Source organism: Phascolarctos cinereus, unplaced genomic scaffold, assembly GCF_003287225.1.
Source record: "Phascolarctos cinereus isolate Bilbo 61053 unplaced genomic scaffold, phaCin_HiC Scaffold_1;HRSCAF=81, whole genome shotgun sequence".
NCBI lineage: Eukaryota > Metazoa > Chordata > Mammalia > Diprotodontia > Phascolarctidae > Phascolarctos > Phascolarctos cinereus.
Genome location: NW_027555514.1, coordinates 19883170 through 19905200, shown reverse-complemented (window position 1 = coordinate 19905200; position 22031 = coordinate 19883170). Strand labels below are relative to the sequence as shown.

Sequence of the window (22031 nt, the reverse complement as noted above, 5' to 3'; positions counted from 1 at the left end):
CTGACTATAAAAAGAATGAAAAATATAACATGAGCAGCTTTGTTATTGAGTCATTTTTTTCAGTCATGTATGACTCTTTGTGACTCCATTTGGGGTTTTCTTGGCAGAGATACTCGAGTGGTTTTGTCATTTCCTTGTCCAGCTCATTTTACAGATGAGGAAACTGAGGAAAACAGGGCTAAGTGACTTGCCCAGGGTCACACAGCTAGTAAGGGTCTGAGGCCAGATTTGAACTCACAGAAAAGAGCCTTACTAACTGTAAGCCCCACATTCTATCCGCTGCTCCACCTAGCTGCCAACTTGAGCAACTTACAGATGCAGAATCAGGATGTGGAGAAGCTGTCATGGATCTAAGGAGCCCCTTTCCCTTGCCTCTGAACAAGGTTGCCTAAAAGTCATCCCCCTACCCCTAAAAGGAGCTGTTTGACTTTTAAAAACTAGACTAGAATCATTTCAAGGAAAATAGAACACCACAATAAATGTCCCCTTCATTTCAACAGGAAAAAAAGGATAATTATATTCAATTATTAACTTGATTTTACAGAATAAAATCCAGACTATTGAAGCATAAATAAAACTTAAGTATTTATTTCATTTTTCATCTGATTTTTCCATTATAAATTTACAACTAAATATGGCAATAATGTTTTTGTTCATGTTAATACCAGTGTTTCACTCATTTTATTTTACCTTATTTTTCACTATGTTTTATTTTATTTTTTGTAATTCTTTTCATTATTGCTACCTTTTGTTTTAGACCATGGTGCTTCTCTTTAACCCATCCCTACAACGGAAAGCCTTCCTAGAAACAGAAAAAGCATCTAAACAAAGCCATTTGATACAGTGACCACACTTGATTATGTATATCACATTCCATATCCCTCCCCATCATTGAAAGGAGGAAGGTATGTTTCCTTATGAGATTTCCAGCACCAAGATGGTTGGTTATAATTCATCAGAGTTCAACTGCTTTTTAGGGTGAGGATTTACCGTGGTAGAGGGAAACCACTGCAGAAAGAGGAGGCTGAAGGCTCCAAAGATGAATGTGTCAAGTTTACGAAATCCCGAAGGGAAACCCTGCTTCCCAGAGACGGCCAACATACACACTCATCATCCAGGCATTTGAAAATGTGTACTCATTTTCCTGTGCATATTATAAGGGAAAACTACTGAGCCACAAGAGGGATTTATGATCCTGCATATCCAAAGTACTGATGCTAGTTTGCTCAGCATCATTTGGAGAGGGAGCGAGATCTGAATAGCATCATGGACAGAAAGATGTAGCAATCTCCAAAGAGGTATTTAGTTCGTCACCTGATTTCTCCCCTTGCCGGGAATGTCTTACTAGAGAAAGGAGAGTGAGTGGGGAACTCTTTTTCATTTCAAACTCTTTCATTTGAATCACCTGATTGGTTTTTAAGGTTCTGTCATCCTCTGATGAACCTGTCGTTTTTTTATTTTTTATTCCCCACTAAAAGAGATGTCTGTGACAATAAGGCATTGTAGAAATTTGAACAGAGCAAAGCCAAGAGCTGCAGATATTGGTGCACATCTTGAGGTAAGTAGCTTGGTCAATGTTTTTAGAATGTCAGCACGTGTTTTGCTTCCTAGTATGGTATTTTACACAGACACTCAATAAGTGACCGCCAAATTTAATCAAAGCACTTCTTCACCTGACTCTCCACCCCCCCATCTCAAATAACCATGACTCCCCCTTCCAGTGAATTTGTGGAAAAGATAACCCACTTTCTTATGGTCAATAATTTAAATTTCAAGTGATTTCAGCTAAGGGAACATAAGCACTGTCTTTCTAAATTTAAAGCCCTTCCTTCACAATCTGGTTCCAGTCTGACTTTTCTGACTCATTCCATATGCAACCCCTTCCCTCTCCAGCACTGTGGTCCAGTCACACTGACGTACATCATATTCAATCTCCCATCTCCAGGCCTTTGCCCAGGCTCTTACCTATTCTGGGATGCACTCCCTCCTCACCTCTGCCTCATCAAATCCTTAGCTACCTTCAAACTTCAGCTCAAGATTACCTTTTCCATGAGGCCTTTCTTAATTCCTGAAGGGTGTTAGTACCCACTCCCCCTGAAAACTATAGTGTATTTACTTTGTATGTAGATGTGCATATAACTACTCGAGGGCAGGGACAACAGTCCCTTTTTTTAAAAAAAAATTATTTTGATTTGTCAACAATCACTTCCATAAGCTTTTGAGTTTAAATTTTTTCTCCCCCTTCCTCCCCACCTCCCTCCCCAAGACGGCGCACAATCTGATATAGGCTATACATTTACATTCCTATTAAACATATTTTCACATTAGTGATGTTGTAAGTAAAAATTAGAACCAATAGGAGGAACCATCAGAAAGAGGAAACCAAGCTCAACAGAACAGGAAAAAAAATAGCAAATAGTATGCTTCAATCTGTATTCAAATTCCATAGATCTTTCTTTGGATGTGGATAGCATTTTCCATCACAAGGCCTTTGGAGATGTCTTAGATCCTTGTATTGCTGGGCAGGGTTGAGTTTATCAATATTAGTCATCACACCATATGACTGTTACTGTGTACAATGTTCTCTTGGTTCTGCTCACTTCATTCAGCATCAGATAACACAAGTATTTCCAGGTTTTTCTGAAGTCAGCCTGTTCATCATTTCTTATAGCACAGTGGTATTCCATTACATTCATATACCACAACTTGCTCAGCCATTCCCCAATTGATGGGCATCCTCTCAATTTCCAATTCTTTGCCACCACAAAAAGAGCTGCTATGAATATTTTTGTACATGTGAGTCCTTCTTCCATTTGTATGATCTCTCTGGGATATAGCCCTAGAAGTGCTGTTACTGGGTCAAAGGGTATGCACATTTTTATAGTCCTTTGGGCATAGTTCCAAATTGCTCTCCAAAATGGCTGGATCATTTCACAACTCCACCAACAATGCATTAGTGTTTCGATTTTCCCACATCTTCTCCAACATTTATCATTTTCTTGTTTTGTCATGTTAGCCAATCTGATAGGTGTGATCCATAGTGATTTAGAGCATTTTTTCATATGACTATAGATGGCTTTAATTTCTTCATCTGAGAACTGCCTGTTCATATCCTTTGACCATTTATCAATTGGGGAATGACTTGCATTCTTATAAATTTGACTTAATTCTCTATATATTTTAGAAATGAGGTCCTTATCAGAGAGACTGGTTGTAAAAATTCTTTCCCAATTTTCTAATTTCCTTCGAATGTTAGTTGCATTGGCTTTGTGCAAAACTTTTCAATTTAATGTAATCAAAGTTATCCATTTTGCTTTTTGTAATGCTCTCTATCTCCTGTTTGGTCATGAATTCTCCTGTTCTCTGTAGATCTGATAGGTAAAGTATTCCTTGCTTGCCCAGTTTACTTATAGTATCATCCTTTATATCTAAATCATGAGCCCATTTTGATTTTATTTTGGTATATAATGTGAGATTTTGATCTATGCCTAGTTTCTGCCATACTTTTTTTCCAGTTTTCCCAGCAGTTTTTTTCAAAGAGTGGGTTCTTATCCCAGAAGCTGGGGTCTTTGGGCTTATCAGATAATAGATTACTATAGTCATTGACCACTGTGTCTTGCACATTTAACCTATTCCACTGATCCACCACTCTATTTCTTAGCCAGTCCCAAGCAGTTTTGATGATTGCTGCTTTATAATACAATTTAAGATCTGGAATTGCTAGGCTACCTTCCCCTGCATTTCTTTTCATTAGTTCTCTTGATATTTTGGACCTTTTGTTCTTCCAAATGAATCTTGTTATGATTTTTTCTAACTCTATAAAGTAATTTTTGGTAGTTTGATAGGTATGGCACTGAATAAGTAAATTAGCTTAGTTAGAATTGTCATTTTTATTATATTAGCTTGGCCTACCCATGAGTGGCTGATGTTTTTCTAATTATTTAGATCTAACTTCATTTGTGTGAAAAGTGTTTTGTGATTGTGTTCATACAGTTCCTGGGTTTGTTTTGAAAGGTAGACCCCCAAATATTTTATAGTGTCTACAGTAAGTTTAAATGGGATTTCTCTTTCTATCTCTTGCTGTTGGGCTTTGTTGTAATATAGAGAAATGCTGATGATTCATATGGGTTTATTTCATAGCCTGCAACTTTGCCAAAGTTGTTTATTATTTCCAGTAGTTTTTTACTTGATTCTCTAGGATTCTCTAAGTATATCATCATGTCATCTGCAAAGAGTGACAGCTTTGTTTCTTCTTTGCCTGTTCTAATGCTTTCAATTTCTTTTAATTCTCTTATTGCTAAAGCTAACATTTCCAGTATGATATTGAACAGTGGTGATAATGGACATCCTTGTTTCACCCCCGATCTTATTGGAAATGCTTCTAGCTTGTTCCCATTACGTATAATGCTTGCTGAAGGTTTTAGGTAGATGCTATTTGCTATTTTGAAGAAGACTCCATGTATACCTATGCTCTCTAGTGTTTTTAACAGGAATGGGGGTTGTGTTTTGCAACAATCCCTTTTTTGTCTTTTGCTTGTGCAGTGCCTACTGTAGCACTCGCTGGTTAATCAATTAAATGAACCATAATATATAGGCCAATTCTGACTCCTTTCGTTCCCCTCTTTGCTTCAATATAAAAGATGGCAAAGTGATCTTGAAGACTATTGGCTGCTTTTTCTTAGCTAATTATTCAATTGACAACTATTTATCGTGCACCTACTATGCTCAAGACATCAGGTTAGGTGTTATTCATGAGTCAAGAGCTGGTCTATGGATGGGGGCGGGGACAAGGTCAACAGAATGCTGGTATTTTTGACACGAGGAAAGGTTTGAAGATTTGCTGACGTGGACAGAGAGAGTGGGGTCGGGAGTCGAGGGGAAGCAGATGGTTTTGAGGTCAACGGCATGCTATTGATTGATATCGAGCTTCCTGGCCGTTCAAACCCCGGGTGTTTTTGCACAAGAATTGCTGACTGGCCACGTCTGCTCCGCCCTCCACTTGTGAAGTTGACTTTCTGAACCCACGTGGAAAGAAGTCGTCTTTATGTTGGACCTGCTGTTCCTCACACTGACTGGGCATTCGTCCTGCCAGGCTGTTCCCCATGCATGGAATACCCTCCCATGCCTATCTTCCCTGGCTTCCTTCAAGTCCCAGCTAAAATCCTATCTCTTGACAGAAGTCTTTCCCCAGTCCCAGTCCCAGAGAGCATTCCCCTAAGATTACCTTTCAGTTACACTGTATGTACATAGTTAAGTTGTCTCTCCCATCAGACTGTGAGCTTCCTGTGGGCAAAGACTGTTTTGTGCCCTTCTTTGTATCCACAAAGCTTAGCACAATGCCTGGCAGATAGTAAACATTTTAAAAATGCTTGTTAACTGACTATTAATTTTTGTCTTATTAGAGTCATCCCATATAACCACGCCCTTGTATATATGTAAATACATACATACATATATATAGATATAGCCATATATACATATACATATATTATATATATATATATAATATATATATATAATATATAATAATATATATATATAATATATATATTATATATATATATATATATATATATATATATTATATATATATATATACCAACATATTTCAGTTGTGACCATTTTTTCTTTATATCCCAACATTTAGGATAGCGCTGGAAACACATTAGACGCTTACTAGATGCTTCTTGAATGAATGAATGAATGCCTGACATGGGCCTGAAATGCCATCAAAGAATGAAAAAATAATTTGAAGAGCTCACAAAAAAATTTTGGTAAACAATACTTTGCCACAGGAAACCATTCAAGAAAAATCTGCAAAGGCAAATAAATTCCTGGGGGAATTGAGGAAAGAGAAAGATCAGTGTTGATGGGTTTTAGTGATCTGGGAAGTTGATAATGTAACAAGCTGATAATATAATGAAAAAAAAAACCTTGAAAGCATCTGCCTACAAGAAGCTTGTTGTGTGCATGTGTGGGAGTGCTGAGAATAAAGAAGGCACAAACAAACGGAACTAAGAGAAAATGTTTACCAAGGGAAGTGAAACCTGACTTGAAGTATTAAAGATTCTAAGAAGTGAGCACAAGTGCATTCTGGGCATGGGGAGCAGGTAGGAAATGGTTTGTCATACTAGCAGATGAGTTTGGCTGGAATGTAGCATATGTGAAGGGGAATGACATAAAATGAGTCTGGAAAGGGCGTTTAGAGTCAGGTTGTAGAGAGCCTTAAATGTTTGGCTGAAGAGACTGCATTTGGTTTTGGGGGGCCACAGGGAGTCACTGAAGATTTTTTAGCAGGTAAGGGACATGGTCAGACCCGTACCTTAAGATTATTTTGGTTGCTGTGGGGAAGGTGGATTAGAGAGCAGATGGGTGGAGAGGGGGAGACCAATCACGAAGAAAAGAAGGAGAGGGAGGAGGAGGAGGAGGAGGAGGAGAAGAAGCATTTATACAGTGCTTTAAAGTTTGCAAAGTGATTTACAAATATCATCTCATTTGATTCTCACAATAGCTCTACAAAGTACTATTATTATCCCCATTTTACAGATGAGGAAACTGAAGCAGAACAGAGTAATGTACCCAGAGTTATCCTGCTAGTAAATGTCAGAGCAGATTTGAACTTAGGTCTTCCTGATTTTAGAGCCAGTGCTATATATACTTTGTCACCTAGCTGCTTCTGCTGTTAAATGAAAACTATATTTAGAGAGAAGGGAAGATTAATCTGTAAATGAGTTTATTTTTTTTCTGTAAGATTATTCCCATAAAGGTAAATGCAAACTCTTTCATGTTCAATGAAAAGTAATTTAATGAAGATTGCTGAGTCCTCTGTAAACAAAGTTTCCTATTATTGAAGAAGACAGCTTTTCTAATCTCTCAGCAGCTGGTAAATGTTAAGTTTTCATCTACTAGAATTCATTAAAAAGGAAAAAAAACAAATTTTAAAGCCTTTTACATACACCAGCTAGAGCACCAACTTTCCCTCAGAATTCATTAAGCAGAGTGGGGATGCTTTTGAATGGAGCTTAGACTTATGAATGTTGAGTAAATTTAATTCTGAGGGAAAATATGAGGATTTCACTTCAAATTAGAAATGCTGGTTCCATCCTGAGGATGAGAGAAAAGGAAGTGACAGAATGGTAAATTACACACTGGCGACCCAGGAACTCAGTCTGGAATGAAAACGTGCAAAACCTAAAAATGATTGTTTGTTTTTCTCTCAGAATCTACTTCTTGCTTTTCTTCAGACCTTTCCCTTGAAGCCTTCTGGAACTCACCAGAGCGAAAAGGAGGCAGCTTGTTCATTGCCTCTGTTGGAACATACCCCAACAATATAATAGATGTTATGGCACCACAAATGACAAAGGAGAATGGCTTCAGAACAACTCGGGAGGATTTCTATGAACTGATGCAGAATAAAGTGGGCAAGACCAGCAGAACTGTTTACACAAAGACTGCAACCTTGTAAAAGAAAGACTTAATGAACTCTGATCAGTACAATGGCCAATTACGACACTAGAAGATTGATAAAGATGTGCTAGACACCTCTTGACACAAAGAGAATCCACTAGATTGCAGAATAAGACATGTGTTCTCAGATGTTGCCAAGGTATGGATTGAAGATACTGATTTGTTACTAGGAGGGAAGTGGTTTAAAAAATTTTTTTATTATGAGTAATGAGTGGGAGTGGTGAGGTGATTAAATAAAAAGGTAAGATCATTAGTGAAACATTTTAATAAATTTTTTTTTAAAGAGAGCAGAAGGAAATTCAGAAGGGAAAATAAACAGGAAAGTGTTGGAATAATCAAGTTAAATTTAATATAGACTTTTAAAACTATAAAATAATACACTTGTAAAGCACTTTGTATACCTTAAAGTGCTATGTAAATACTAGCTATTGTTCTTAATAACAATAATATTACTATATTATATTACTATTATAATATATTTAGAAAACAAGCTTTACTAAAAGATATGAACAAAAGTCTAGTTAAACAGTATGCTCAGGAATGGATGGGTGGTAATCTGCACTTGTGGAGAGGATACTTTTATCAATGAGATCACAGATCTATGAGTGTAGTCATGGTGTCATTTACAATCCTTTTCCTGTTCTTCTTTGTGTATGGAAATGTTCATGTTTGCTGACATCTGTCAAGTCATAATAAAAAATAAAGAATATACCCATGGATCTGGGATCTTATGGCTATGAATATCCTCTCTAATATTGCAGATTGGGGAGCTAGGTAGTGCCATAGAGCAGACAGTGCTGGGCTTGGAGTCAGGAAGACTCATCTTTTTGAGTTCAAATCCAGCCTCAGATACTTAGCTGTGTGATCCTGGGCTAGTCACTTCACCCTGTTTGCCTCAGTTTCCTCATTTGTAAAAGGAGCTGGAGAGGGAAATGGCAAACCACTCTAGTATCTTTGCCAAGAAAACCCCAAACAGGGTCACAACAAGTTGGACACAACTGAAATGACTCAACAATGTTACAGATCAAAGCCCATCCATGCCTCCCCATCCTGTATGACTGGACCTTTGCTTATGTCCTTCCATAGTTTCCCACTGGGGGTCCACTGAAGGGCTGGGGACACTCTTTCTTCCCCTTCCCACCAAAATTATCTTGAATTTCTTTTGTATATATTCTACTAAGTATACATGTTGTCTCTTAATAGAACGCAAGCTCCCTAAAGGCAGGTATCCTTTCATTTTTGTCTCTGTATCTCCAGCTCCTCGCACAGTTGGCACTTAATAAATGCTGGGTGATTGAGTGATTGTGCTGACACTGTGAATCTAGCTGCAGTGCATAAGGGCTGGCCATTCTTTACCCTTCTCTTTGGCACCAGTGAGGGGTAACGGGCCATCTTTTTTTGTTTGTTTACCTGGTCAGACATTTCACTGCTGACATCCTTTACACTGCTTTTTTTGTGTAGTTATAATGTGTCCCAACTTGTTCACACCCGTCACGTGCTTTTCCCTTGGCCTCTGGGCAACTGTCAACATTCACAGACGGTGGCATTCCATGACTTGCAGACATAGCACACCACAGGAAGAATACTGGTCTTCAAAGATAGGCCTTTTCGTCTATATAAAATATTTATAGTGCTTCTTTTTGTGGAGGCAGGACCTTAGAAACTAAAAGGGGGCGGGTATTAATTAAGGAATGGCTAAACAGACTATGACATATGAATGTAATGGAATAATATTGTGTCATAAGAAATGGTTACAAGGATGCTTTCAGAGAAATCTAAAATGACTTTGCATGAATTGGTCCAAAGTGAACAGATCCAGAGCCTTTGATAAGGTAACAACAATGCTGAAAAGATAAATGACTTTGGAAGCCATAAGAACTCTGAGCAAAGCAGTGACTAACCACCATGCCAGGGGATGGATGATGACACCTGCCACCCTCCTCATGACAGACAGGTGATGGACACGAGATGCAGGAGATTCATTTCTTGGTCATAGTCAATATGGGAATTTGTTTAGCTTGACTCTATAGGTTATAAGGATTTTGTTTTTCTTTATTTTTTTCTCCAGTGGATGGGAAAAGAGGGAGGGAAAAGAAATACTTGTTAATATATATATATATATATATACATACATACATATCTACATACATACATATCTACATACATACATATCTACATACATACATATACAAATATATATGTGTGTGTACACACACACACACACACACACACACACACACACACACACACACACACACACACAACAAGCCTTTGTTTCAAGGAAAGCTTAGCACTATCAAAGTACAACACAGCTTTCCAAGCATTCTACGCCATTGTCTTCCTGGTCAATGTTGGCCCAGCTTTTGCTCCATTTGAACTGTCTAACTAAGGTATATACACCAATGGGCGCACTTTCTGTGGGTCATCTCTCCAACTGCTTACCATAGTCCGGACAATGGACCATCATCTAGACCCTATAATTCCATTAATGTAACCTAACATGAGATACTCCCCTTGGAAGTCTTTCCAAAAGAAGTCATTAAAATAAAACAAGTTTCAGGAACTCCAAAAACAAATAACTAAAGGAACTAGATGAATGGACAAACTTAATAGGAGGTAGGGAAAAGGAAATATCTGTCACATGGATTTGATAAGCCAGATTCTGTTTTTAAGATGCAAAACAGTGCTTCAAACTTTTGTGCAAGCAGTTAAACGCAAAAGCAACTCTCACAGGATGGTCAAACACAGAACCAACCACGGGAAAACCTCAAGAAGTCTCTGTGGTAGGGGAAACTCCCTTTTGACTTTGGAAGAAGCTAAAACTCATTTTTAAAAAGTGCTTTTATAACTTGGAAGTATTGTATCCCTATCCCTTGGATGGAGAGCAGGGTGGAGGGGAGCAGCTTGTACTAGAGATTCAAGTGTGACTAAGAGGAGGAGGGAGTGTCTACCCACCCCACAGACAGCTTAAGCTTTGAGAACTAGGAAGAGACCTTTGAGCTCAACATTATCCTATTCCCGGAATCCAATAGGGTAGTTAAAAGTAACAACCGATATTTGTATAGTGCATTAATGCTTGCCAAGTTTAATTCGAGCCTCACAAAATCCTACGAGGTAAATATGTTAGGTTTTATTTTCCAGGTTTACAAATAAGGAAGTGGGGGCCCAGAGAAGATGGGATTTGTCCATAGTTACACAGCCAGTGGGAGAGACTAGATTCCAGCCCAAGTCTTCCTAACTTGAACATCAACACTTTGGTCATTATGCCACACTACCTAGCTCTCCTTCCATGTTTCCAAGGTCAAACCATAACCTATAACTTATTCTCAAATCAAAGCCATAAGTCTATAAAGTAATTTATCTAAGGGTTAGGGGAGGACAATAACATTTGAATCCTAAAGCAAAGTATCCAAAGAACAAAGAGAAATGGAGTGAGTCCAGGAAAATCCCACAGAGGGTTAAGTACAAGGCATTAGTTTTCTTCACATGGAGAATTCATCTGTGGGACCTTCATTCTTGAGTCACAGTGTGTTAGCAACTCCCCACCTCCCCATCCCCAAATCAACTGATGCAATAAGGCAATGCAGCTGGGAGCTCAGACACTCTCCCTCCTTCTAGAAACTTCTCTGGAGCTAAGGCCCTGTGCTAGGGGGCTATCATTGGAAGAAGTTTTTCCATGTTTTTCCTCAGGTCCATAGCCCTTCTAGTCTACCATGTCAGTGAGGTGCCCTGTTGCCTTTGTGAATACAAGATCTATTAGCAAGTATACCCCTCTCACCTATTCATGATTAGTGGACACAGGCAGAGGCTCAGAGGATACAATTCTGATTGAGGTGGGTCCAAAGCAAAAAAATCCATGGAAATAGATTAGATACACAGCAAGACAGGTAATCTTGAACCCAAATCTTGGTGCTCACTATTGCTTGTCTTGAAAAGATCTTATTGCCTGAGTTGTCAATTTCCTGAATGATTTCAGGCAACCAGCCAAAACTGATCCCTGCCACATGAAGGCACCCCAGTGGTGATGTGTCAATCAGTTTTCCATTTACACAGCCTTGGCTATGTGCAACGGTAACAAATCAAATTGATCTAGGCAGCCTCCAACTCCTCGAAGTAGGCATTGATCATTAAAACAAAACCTGGGTGAAGAGAAGAACAGGGAGGGTAGAACCATAGAGTGAGTAAAAGGGTAAAAAGAGTATAAAAATGAGTGAACTGCTTTACTAGAGGAGAAATTTGTGGTGGGCATTAAAGCTTTCATTTTCAATTCAATTTTAGAAATCCTTCCTTGTGCCAGGCACTGAATATACAGGAATGAAAATCATCCCACTCCATGACATCCAGGCACCGGTGAAAGGACAAGGGATGCACAACCTGAAAAGGAGAAGAACCAGGAGATGTGTGATAGACAATATCATCTTCAAGATTTTGGTGGGTCACATGGGAGAGAAATTAGCTTTATTCTGTTTGGCTCCAGAGGATGATAAATGGCAGAGAAATTTAGGCTTGATATTAGGAAACACTTCTTAATGATTGGAACTGTCCAAGAGTGGAAAGGGCTACCTCAGGAAGCGATGGATTTCCTCACATTTGAAGCCATTGAGGAAAGGGTTGATAATACTTTGTTGGCATTGTTGTAAGGGGGGTGGGCTACTTTTTAGGAATGGGTTGGACTACATGACCTCTAAGATCTCTTATAACTTTGAATTCTGTGGTTCTATGACATCTTCTAAGAGACCATGTAGCACCAGAAGTACTACTCAGGGGGGTCTTATTAGTACACTCTACCCATCCAGTTGAGGGCAATATGACATTGAGAAGGGAAGTTTTACCTAAAGGGCAGTGAGATAAACTGGTGTCCCTAATGGACGATGAGAGGGAAGATATAATTGGAAAACATATTTAAGTGCATGGCTTTAGGGGCAATAGGATGTTCAGCATAGGGCAGGAAGTGAACCACCATCAGAGTGCTCACAGCCACTAGGATGATGTCATGCACCAGGGTTGGGCAGGCCTACGGTGGAATCCAACATCATTACTAACCAAAGATAAGAGGAAGGGACTCAGGGATGTGGTAGAAAGGCTTTCCAATGAAGTCCTAGGTCTGAGTATATGTCTCTTAGGACTGGAACAGACTGGATATACCAGCAGATTCCATAAATTATGCATGACCACCAAAATTCCTGAGTGATGACATATAATGCTTTCGACAGGTCCAATTTAGCAAAGAACTGGGAATGAAGTGGATGTCCTTGTGGTAATAGATGATTGCTGCTCTGCCAGAAACAATGAATGTGAGGAATTCAGAGAGGCATTGGAAGAATAATTTGAACAGATGATGAGGGAAGTCAACAGTAGAAAGAAAACGATAACTACAACAATGTCAATGGAGAGGACAAAAAAAATCAGTTCCTATGCTATTATAATGACCAAATTTGCCACCCCCACACTCCCACCCCCTCCAAAGATATGAGAAAAGTGAACCTTCCTCCCACCTTCATAGAGGGGGGTGATTATGAGTGTGAACACTGCATATGCTCTCAGATCCAGTTGTTGATTTGTTTTGTTGAACTGCTCAGGTCAGAATCAGAAAAGGTCAAAACTCCTGTGTCAACCAATACAGGGATAAGGCCGTGAGTGACTCCTGTACTTCCAACCTGGGTCAGATAGGGTGAACTGGTCTTTTAAAAAAAAAAAGGTGCACTAAAAGACATTCATTTATCAATATGGCCAATGGGTGGATTTGTTTTTGGTGACTACATTAACTTATTGCAAGAAGAGCTCTTATTTTTATTTTTAGTGGAGGGAAAGTTGACAGATATGGGAGATAACAATAGTGATATTCAAGAAGAAAAGAAAAGGCCATCAAGGAATTACTAAAAATATACTGGAGACAGAAGAGGGAAATTCATAAGGGGACCCAGACAAGCAAGGTGGTGTTGAATTGGGAATATTCTTTTAAAAAGCAATCTATTCATGGTGGAGAGTCACAATTTCATGTGTAACTCTATTTTTCTGTTACTTACATGGAAGAATGTTCAGATTTGTTGATATTTGTCAAGTCAATAATAATAGCAATGCTTTTTTTTTTAAACAAAGGGCTTTTATATTACCACGTCAAAGCTTCCTTTCAGGGATACCTTTAATTCACTACTGCCCAGGGCACGTTTGAAAACCCAGCCTTGGACCCCCCCCCCCCCATGCGTGCTCTTGGCCAATACGTAAAGGTCTTTTCATTTAGTTGCGGTTCCCATTATCTACGTCTGTGCTTATATTTCCTAGAACATCTCTTGCTTCTTTTGGGGGGCAGTGAATCATGCTAATTTTAAAAAGCATGCAATATTAATGGCAATGGGAAGAAAAAAAAGCACCATGAATCAGGCAACAGAATGGTAAGAATATTTAGTTCAACTCAATAAACACTTGGTAACCCCTCCCTCTCTCTCCATTATTCTGGGTACTGGGAATACCAAACCCAAAATGAAACAGCTCCTGCCCTAAAGGAGTTTATACTCTGCTGGAAAGATACAGGTAACTGGGACATGAAGGGCTGGACTGAGAGTCAGGAAGAGCTGAGTTCAAATCCCACCTCTGAAACTTCCTAACTGTGTAACTAACTCTATGTAGATCACTGAGCCTCAATTTCCTCATCAGTAAAGTGAAGGAGCTGGAATACATGGCCTCCAAGTCCCTTTTCAACTGTAGATGTGTGACCTGTAGCCTTCACTTTATAGCATTTCGTGAGGATTGAATGAGATGATGTCATGATAATAGTAGCCAGCATTAACTTAGGGCTTTCCAGCTTGCTAAGTTCTTTACAAATATAATTTCATTTGATTCTCATAATAATCATGAGAAGTAGGTGTTATTATTATTCCCATTTTATAGATGGGGAAACTGAGGCAGACAAAGGTTAAGTGACTTGCCCAGGGTCACACAGCTAGTAAGTGTCTGGAGCTGGATTTGAATTCCTGACTCTAGGTCAAGCATTCTATCCCCTATACCACCTAGCTGCCTTATGTATGTAAAGTACTTTGTAAACCTTACATCTCTATATAATTGTATACATAGGTAAGTATAAAACAAGATGTTTAGAGGTGGGGGAATCCAAGAATCCTCCATGGAGGATGTGACAGTTGAGCTGAGCCCGGAAGAAAGATAGTTTTAAGTAACCACACACCTCAAACTAAAGTCTGTGACATGCCTTGGACTCAGCAGAAAAGGAGGCTCTTACCATAGAGTTATTAGCTATTAGTTCGGAGAAATCCTAGGTCCCAAAGGCAAAGGTGTTCCTGTCCCAGAAAAGGCGGAGCCGGGTCACGCACCTCTAGAACTAACAGTTACAGATACAGAAATCAATTGTCCTGGATCAGTCTGCAGTGCCCCGAGGCATGTGAGGGAACAGGCAGTCACCCACATGCCTTTGTACCTCCCAGTAGCCTTAACTTCCTTCTAGGAGAGATAGGGAGGTAAGAAGGTCTGTGCAAACAAGGAAAAGAGAGATGCTATCTTTGGGGCAGGTTTTCCAGTCAGTCCAACAATGCATTCTTATCCACAAGCCAGGAAGTTATAGTGTGCATCCCCTGGTTCTACTTTCTGCCAGGTGGATTTGGGAACAACTAGCTGGACTGGCCGGTGGGGCCCAAAGACGGCTCTCAGAGGCAGTGCATTGACCTCCAGGGACATGGTGAGCATGTCAGGCTCAGTGCCCGCTCTCCTTTGATTTAGTCATTGATCACCTCATGGAATTGAAGAGAGCCTTCTTAATTCTGCAAGCAAGACTTTTGCCCAGGAAAGGATGTGTTATAGAATCATAGCCTTTTAGGACAGAGTCACCTGGTCCAGGGATTCTTAGCCCCAGGTCCATGAACTAGTCTTTTGTTTTTGTTTTTTTGCTAGGTTGTGGGGTTAAGTGACTTGCCCAGGGTCACACAGCTAGTGAATGCTATGTGTCTGAGGGCAGATTTGAACTCAGGTCTTCCTGACTGTAGGGCCAGTGCTCTATCTACCACGCCACCTAGCTGCCCCCAAAATCTATGTTTTTAAGAGCTTGATCCCTGACGCACAGTTACCCCTCTGTGCCTTAGTAATTCAGGTCAAGAGCTGGTAGGGACCTCAGAGGTCATACAATCCGACCCATTCCCTCCATGGATGAGGGGAGGTGAAGCTCAGAGAGGTTAAGTGATCCATGAGTCAGTCAATAAACATTTGTTAAGCACCTACTATGTGCCAGACAGTGTGCTGAGAATCCAAATACAGAAAAAGACGGTCCCTGCCTTCAAGGAGCTTGGGATGTAACAGAAAAAAACACCACAAAAGAAGAAGCTGAAAGGTGGAGGAGAGGGGTGGAAATAGAGGGAGGGAAGGTGTGATGGAAGGAGAAGCCCAGAGGAGAGCAGCCAATGAATGTCCGGGGCAGTTTTTGCCTTTCTCGTTCCATCATAGCCCAGGGCTGTAACCACTACACTGCATGGTCTCTCAGTTCCCGTGAAGCAACCAACACTTCTGAAGGGCCTGTGATGAGGGAAAGCAGGAGGCATAGGGAATTGTGGATAGAGAGCTGGCCTAGGAGTCAGGGAGCTCTGGGTTAGAGTTCTGCCTCTGACATATGGGCTGGGGGACTCTGGTCAAATACTTAATTTCTCTCTGCCCCAGGCAGCTCTCTAAGCTGTCTTACAATTACTCCTCTGCTTTGGTCAAGGGCTGGCCTCACCAGGAGTTCCCTAAACCAATGCTCCCAGGGCCAATCACTGAGGATGTTATGGAGCAAAAGATGAAAATGATGCCTGCCCTCAAGGAGCTTACATTCTTCTGTCTTAGTAGATGACTTTCACCTACTGCCAGGCTGCTATGATTGACCCTGTTCAAGTCTTTTATGTCCTTGGGGCTCAAGGCAACTCTAGGAATCAGACTTGCCACCCAAGAGCCCCTTCCCTTACTAGGAGTTCCTTAAACCAATGAAATCAGAGATTTAAACAAAACCCAAACCAAACCAATGACCCTAAAACGCAGGAGCGCTTCTGAGCCAAGTCGTCCATTGCCTCTGGAAGACTGAGCACACATCTCTTCTAACTTCTAAGCTGGTCCTCAAACAGATTCATCTATCACCAGACTCGTACTGGTCTTGGGTAGCCAAGAGCAAAGGAAGGCTGAGAGCTTAGGAATGTCCTAGTCTTTGGCAGCTGCTTTGGGCACTTAGAGACCTTTGCAGATGAAGTAACCAGCCACCAAGGCTGAAGACAATAGTTTATTACTGGTGCTTCTTACCACACACAAAAGAAGGTGCTTAACTCAAGGGTGGAGGAGTTTGTGGGGGGAAGGATGGGAAGGAGGGGCAAGGATTTGTTGGGATCATAGTTAGAGATGAGGTTATAACTAGATGTCCCAAGGGATAAGATACAAGAGGCATCACAAGGTAGTGAAGAGGACCTGAATTCAAATCCTGTTTATGACACGTATCACTCAGGCAGCCTTGGAGAAGTCTTTGGGAGCCTCCGTTTCCTCATCTGTAGAATAGGGAGATTACACTAGCTATCCTTTTAGCCCTAGGTCTGTGCTCCTAGGATATATTGCCCACTTTGCCCAGGGAATCTGGGCTTTGGGTGAGAGGCATTGATGAGAGGTGCCCCCCAACCTGAAGCCAGGTTCATCACCTTCTCATCATTCCTTCCCAGGATGGTGTATGGGGTGGTATCAGGACAACACACAACATAACCATTGGGTAAGGCTGCCTGGAGGTCTGATCTTTATAAAGGAGGGGCAGCTCCTACTTTGTGAAGCTACTTAATCATTAACTCTGACGTCACAAGCAGTTAAGCACCAAAGAGCCAGGACACTAGAAGTGTCCAGCAAGGAAGAGTCCATATTTGGGGGAAGGGGCAGGGCAGGGCAGCAAGTAGAAGCGGAAGCCCGTCCAAGAAGAGATAGTCTGTGACAAGATAAGACTTCCTCCAAACTGGAGATTTCTTAAGGTCACTGGACTCAGATCCTACTTTCCTGGAAATGATGATGCCAGGCCAGTTGTGAGGTCTACACTCATTACACATGCAGTCAATTTCTTCATTAATGAATTAATCATGGCTTGTTAACTTGGGGTCTGTGAACTTTAAAGAAGAATCATTTTGGTTACTGTATTTCAATATAATTGATTCCCTTTGTAACCCTATGTATTTTATCTTAATGCATTTAAAAAACATGATTCTGAGAAGGGCTCCATGGGCTTCATCCATCTACCACCTGAGGGGTCCGGAACACAAAAAAGGCTAAGAAACCTTAACCCTGGGTGGAAGGATCCCTCCAGGGAGATGCTGCCCACTTGATTTACAGCTTCAGGTGAAGAGAGAGGCTGACTGAATAATGAATGAATGAAAATAAGCAAAGAGAAAAAAAATCCAGAAATAACCTTCAGGGAAGCAATCATAAATTATTAATTAGAAAATTGTTTGAGAGTTCACCATCTCTTTCAGCTGGAAAAATAGAGCTACAGAATAGAAGGACCAGCCAGGCTACAACCTTTTAAAAGCTCAGCGGCTGACACCTAGTGTTAGGCCACGAGACGCCCAGGAAGCCGACTTCGCTAGGGCCAAGGGCCTGTCTCAGTTCGTGCCTTCCACAGCCCTGTGCCTCAGCCCTACGTTTTAGCAACTGAGCAGAACTGAGAGTATCTTTACAAATCTTACTGGTGCTCCCTACCATGCATCTTGACCTGTATGGCCACCCATGATGGCAATTCCTCTGCAATCACTTTCTAAGCTCAGGCTGCGAGGTTAGCCCTTTCAAGGGTGCTCATTTCCTCCCAATCATTAGGCTCCAATTTATATCGTGGTACTGGTGTGGTCATTGCTGCTGGGAGGCCAGTCACTTCCAAGGCCTGGATAACTAAGCACAAGCTCAAAGATCCATTTACTGCAGACATATAACTTAGGAATCATAATTATTAAAAATGATGTCATAGTTATGAACTCTGTTGGTAATTACTAACATGAGACATGAAAGGGAATAATGGTTAGAGAGAAAGTATTAGAGCCTGGAAGCCCTGGATTCAAATTCTGCCTCTGACACGTGCTGGTTGAGTGATTCCGGGCAAGCCCATGCCCCAAGCATCTCTAAGTTAAATAGAAGGTGCCAAGCTTCATCGACAGAGGGAGTTTTCTTACTCCAAGGAAATCGCAGCATTGTCTTGTCCCTACCCTAGCAGAGTAAAGACAATCAACAGAAATCCAAAGATCTAAGTATAAATGAAGTAAGCTTCACTGGTCACTGCTCAGAAGAACCTTCATTTTGCATCAAGGGACAAAGTTGTACTCCCTGAGACTTATGCTTCCCGCATTCAGAAGTCCGTGCACAGCTCAGTGGCAGCCACTCCTCCAGGCCCACTGATGTCTGTCTGCTCCATCCTGGGGCTTAGGGGCTGGAGGGCAGTTGGATATAAAAAAGGCCCATCTCTCAGAAGCACAGAAGCTTAGAACTAGAATGGAAGCTATCACAAAGGACACGAAATTCAATCTGTCCTTGAACCAGGATCATCCTGTCACCTCTCCAGGGGCCTCTGCTCCAGGGTCTGATTGAAGATGTCCCATGGAGGGGAACCTTCCATCTCAGAAGGCTCCCATGGCCTTTCAGGTAGCTCTAGTCTTAGGAAGCTTCTCTTTATCATGAACTCAACTAGTCTCTTTAGAATTTCTATCAGAGACTCCTCATCACTTAGCCCCTTTGGGGCTAAGCTGAATAAGTCTGATTTCTCTTCTGTATCTGTATGACATCCTCCCAAATACATGAAGATAATTACCCCTCCTCTTCCCCCAAAGCCTTCTCTTCTTTAATCTAAGATACCCCTAGTTCCTCAAGCTGATCATCATGTAGCATGGTATCCAGTCCCTTCACCAGGCTCACTAGCCACCTTCTGGACCAGGGCCTCTTAACCCTATGTGAGTCATGGGTCCCTTTGGCAGTCTGGTGAAGCCCAAGGACCCTTGCTCAGAGTAAAGTTTTAAACACACAAAACAAAAAAGAGAAGCCAATTCTATTAAAATGAAGCTGTAATTTTTTCCCTCCAAATCCAAGTTTACAGATATCTTGAAATTTATCCATAGACTCTAAGTTAAGGACTTCTACTCTATCTTTTCTAAATTGTAGCACTTGGAGCACATGTGGCCTAACCAGAGATGACATGCTGGCAGCATCAGCATCGAAGAGGAGGAGATAGAAGGGACCTTAGGGGTCATTGAGTTCAACCACCTCAGTTTATAGATAAGAAAACTAGGCTCAGAGAGTTTGAGTGACTTGTCCAGGGACACACAGCTAGTCAGTATCTGAGCCAGGATTTGAACCCAGTTCTTCTTGACTTGTCCAAAGTTCTATTTACAGTACTATGACACCCATCATTTTGGAGGTGAGGGAGAATTAATGCTTTGTGAGTACTAATAATATAACATTGTTATAGCACTTTAGGGCTTACAAAGTGTTTTCCCCACAACCATCTGGAAAAGAGACTAAAAGTATTGAGTGTGCGAGTTAGGGGAGGGGAAAGCAGACATAAATGAATGATGGATTCATGAATTATTGAATGAATGAATGATGAATGAATAATAAAACACTCATCAAGCATTTACTACAGGCCAGGGATCACTGTGTTAAGAGTTGAGAATACAAATCCAAGTAACGAGACAGACCCTGTCCTCTAGGCGCTTACATTCTAATGGGGAGGACAACACATAAAAGGAGAGGTAGAAAGAAGAGAGGTACACAGCTAGGGGCAAGCTTTGGAAGGTAGAGGACTGGTTTCAGGTAAGATAAGGTAAAAGCTCACCTCTCAAAACCCAGAGTCCATGTGGCTCAGGAAACCTGGCCCTTCTACCCCATGGTAGGATAAAAAAAGTTCATGATCATTAAATGAGACTTTATTCTTCTGTTGTTTTTGTTTTTCAAATTCTATAATGTGTCAGGTTTGGCAGCATCAAATTTAGGCTTGATCTCGGGAAAAACTTCTTAAGAATTAGGGATGACCAAAACTGGTGAGTTCCCCCTCCTTGGAAGCCTTCAGTTCAGGCTAGATGCTCACTTGTCTGGCGTGTTATAAGGGGCATTCCTTATGAGTGAGTGTTGGACTGGATGGCCTCTGGGCTCCCCTCCAACCGTCAGGTTCTATGTGACAATAAGGAATGGTGGTCCAGGGGCTTTCTGAGTCTTGTGAGATCTGCAGAACACAATCCCAGGACATAAATATCTAGGCCTGAGGGACGTTTGTTAATATTAATAACAAAACTGGGGAAAGTACATAGCTGAGGAGCAAATTTTTTTGTGTTAAAGAGAAAAGTTGCTTTTTTAGGCATTCATCACATTGTGAAGTCATCAGCCCTCTTTGAAAACAAAGGATAAATAACAACAAAGGAACAAAGGGAAGGGGAAAGTTTGTAGTAGGCCATAACATTAGAAAAAACTAAGGCAATTGAAGAAATGAGTCTAATACAATATTTTAAAAAATAAAAGCAAATGCAAATGACTAAAGGTAAACCAAGGCAGCATGAACTATATCATTGCTGTCTGAGATATGCTCCTGTAGTCTGGGCTCAATTCAGCCATTGGCAGGAAAGAAGGAAAATGAATTTGATCATATGGGCCTGGAATTTCAATTCCGTCATTCCTTTTCATTTAAAAAAAATCTGTGTTGTTGTTGTTGTTGTTGTTTTTTAAATAGCTTATTCTTAGGCAGGGAGTGGGAGGGATGAAGGTACCTTCTTTTAAAATTGAAATCCTTTCCAAGTGACAATGGCAATTTTATTTCTGTTTTTGAAATTGCCTTTCTTAACCACTTCTCCAATATAACAATCTCACAAGAAGACAAGCGCCATAAAATCATTGTCATTCACTAAAGATATTTTCGCTTTTTGAGTGTGTATCAGAATTTTTCACATTCTTCCTTACATCACTGGAGCAGAGCATATCATTAAATCAGCACAGCAGCCTTCCCACTTCCAAATGGAGCATTCTATGCATTTCATTCTCCAACTCTACCCCAGCTGGCTTCCTTAATTGGAGGGCTACCCCGGCCTGGGTACAGGTACCGTCTGTTCTCTTGCTGGAATCTTTCTCATTTGTGTCTGATCCCCAACTTGGACTGTATGCCCATGCTTACTACCTTTTGGTTTTTGCTTCCTTCGAAGATGCTTGGAGAGACACTACTGTCTTCCTTTACTTGTTTCTTTTCTTTAGGCTGCCTCCTCCTCCCACTGATTGGCTTGCTGACTTTGCCTCGATCCTTGACCTCGAGATTCCATGAGGACGGCCCCAAGGAGGAGGGCTCCCAGACTTGCAGCCGGGTGTGTGTAGTTGGCTCTGCCACGGTGCCCTGGAACCATGGTGCCCCAGAGCTGTGGAGCCCCAGAATGAATTCATCTGGCTCCGTAACTTTTTTTATAATCACAGCCTTAGTGAATTTGACCAAAATAAGAGTTATTCTCCAATTGATAAATGGACAAAGATATGAACAGGCAGTTTTCAAAACAATAAATCAAAACTGTCTAAGATCATATAAAATGCTTTAAATAACTATTAGAGAAGTGTAA

General features: G+C 40.9%; 1 protein-coding gene across 1 annotated transcript in view; it reads right to left on the bottom strand.

Annotated features, from left to right (window-relative positions):
- The window catches only part of CHN2 (chimerin 2), a 288870-nt gene that overhangs the window by 93877 nt on the left and 172962 nt on the right, over positions 1-22031 (bottom strand). The gene's annotated exons all lie outside the window — the stretch shown is intronic.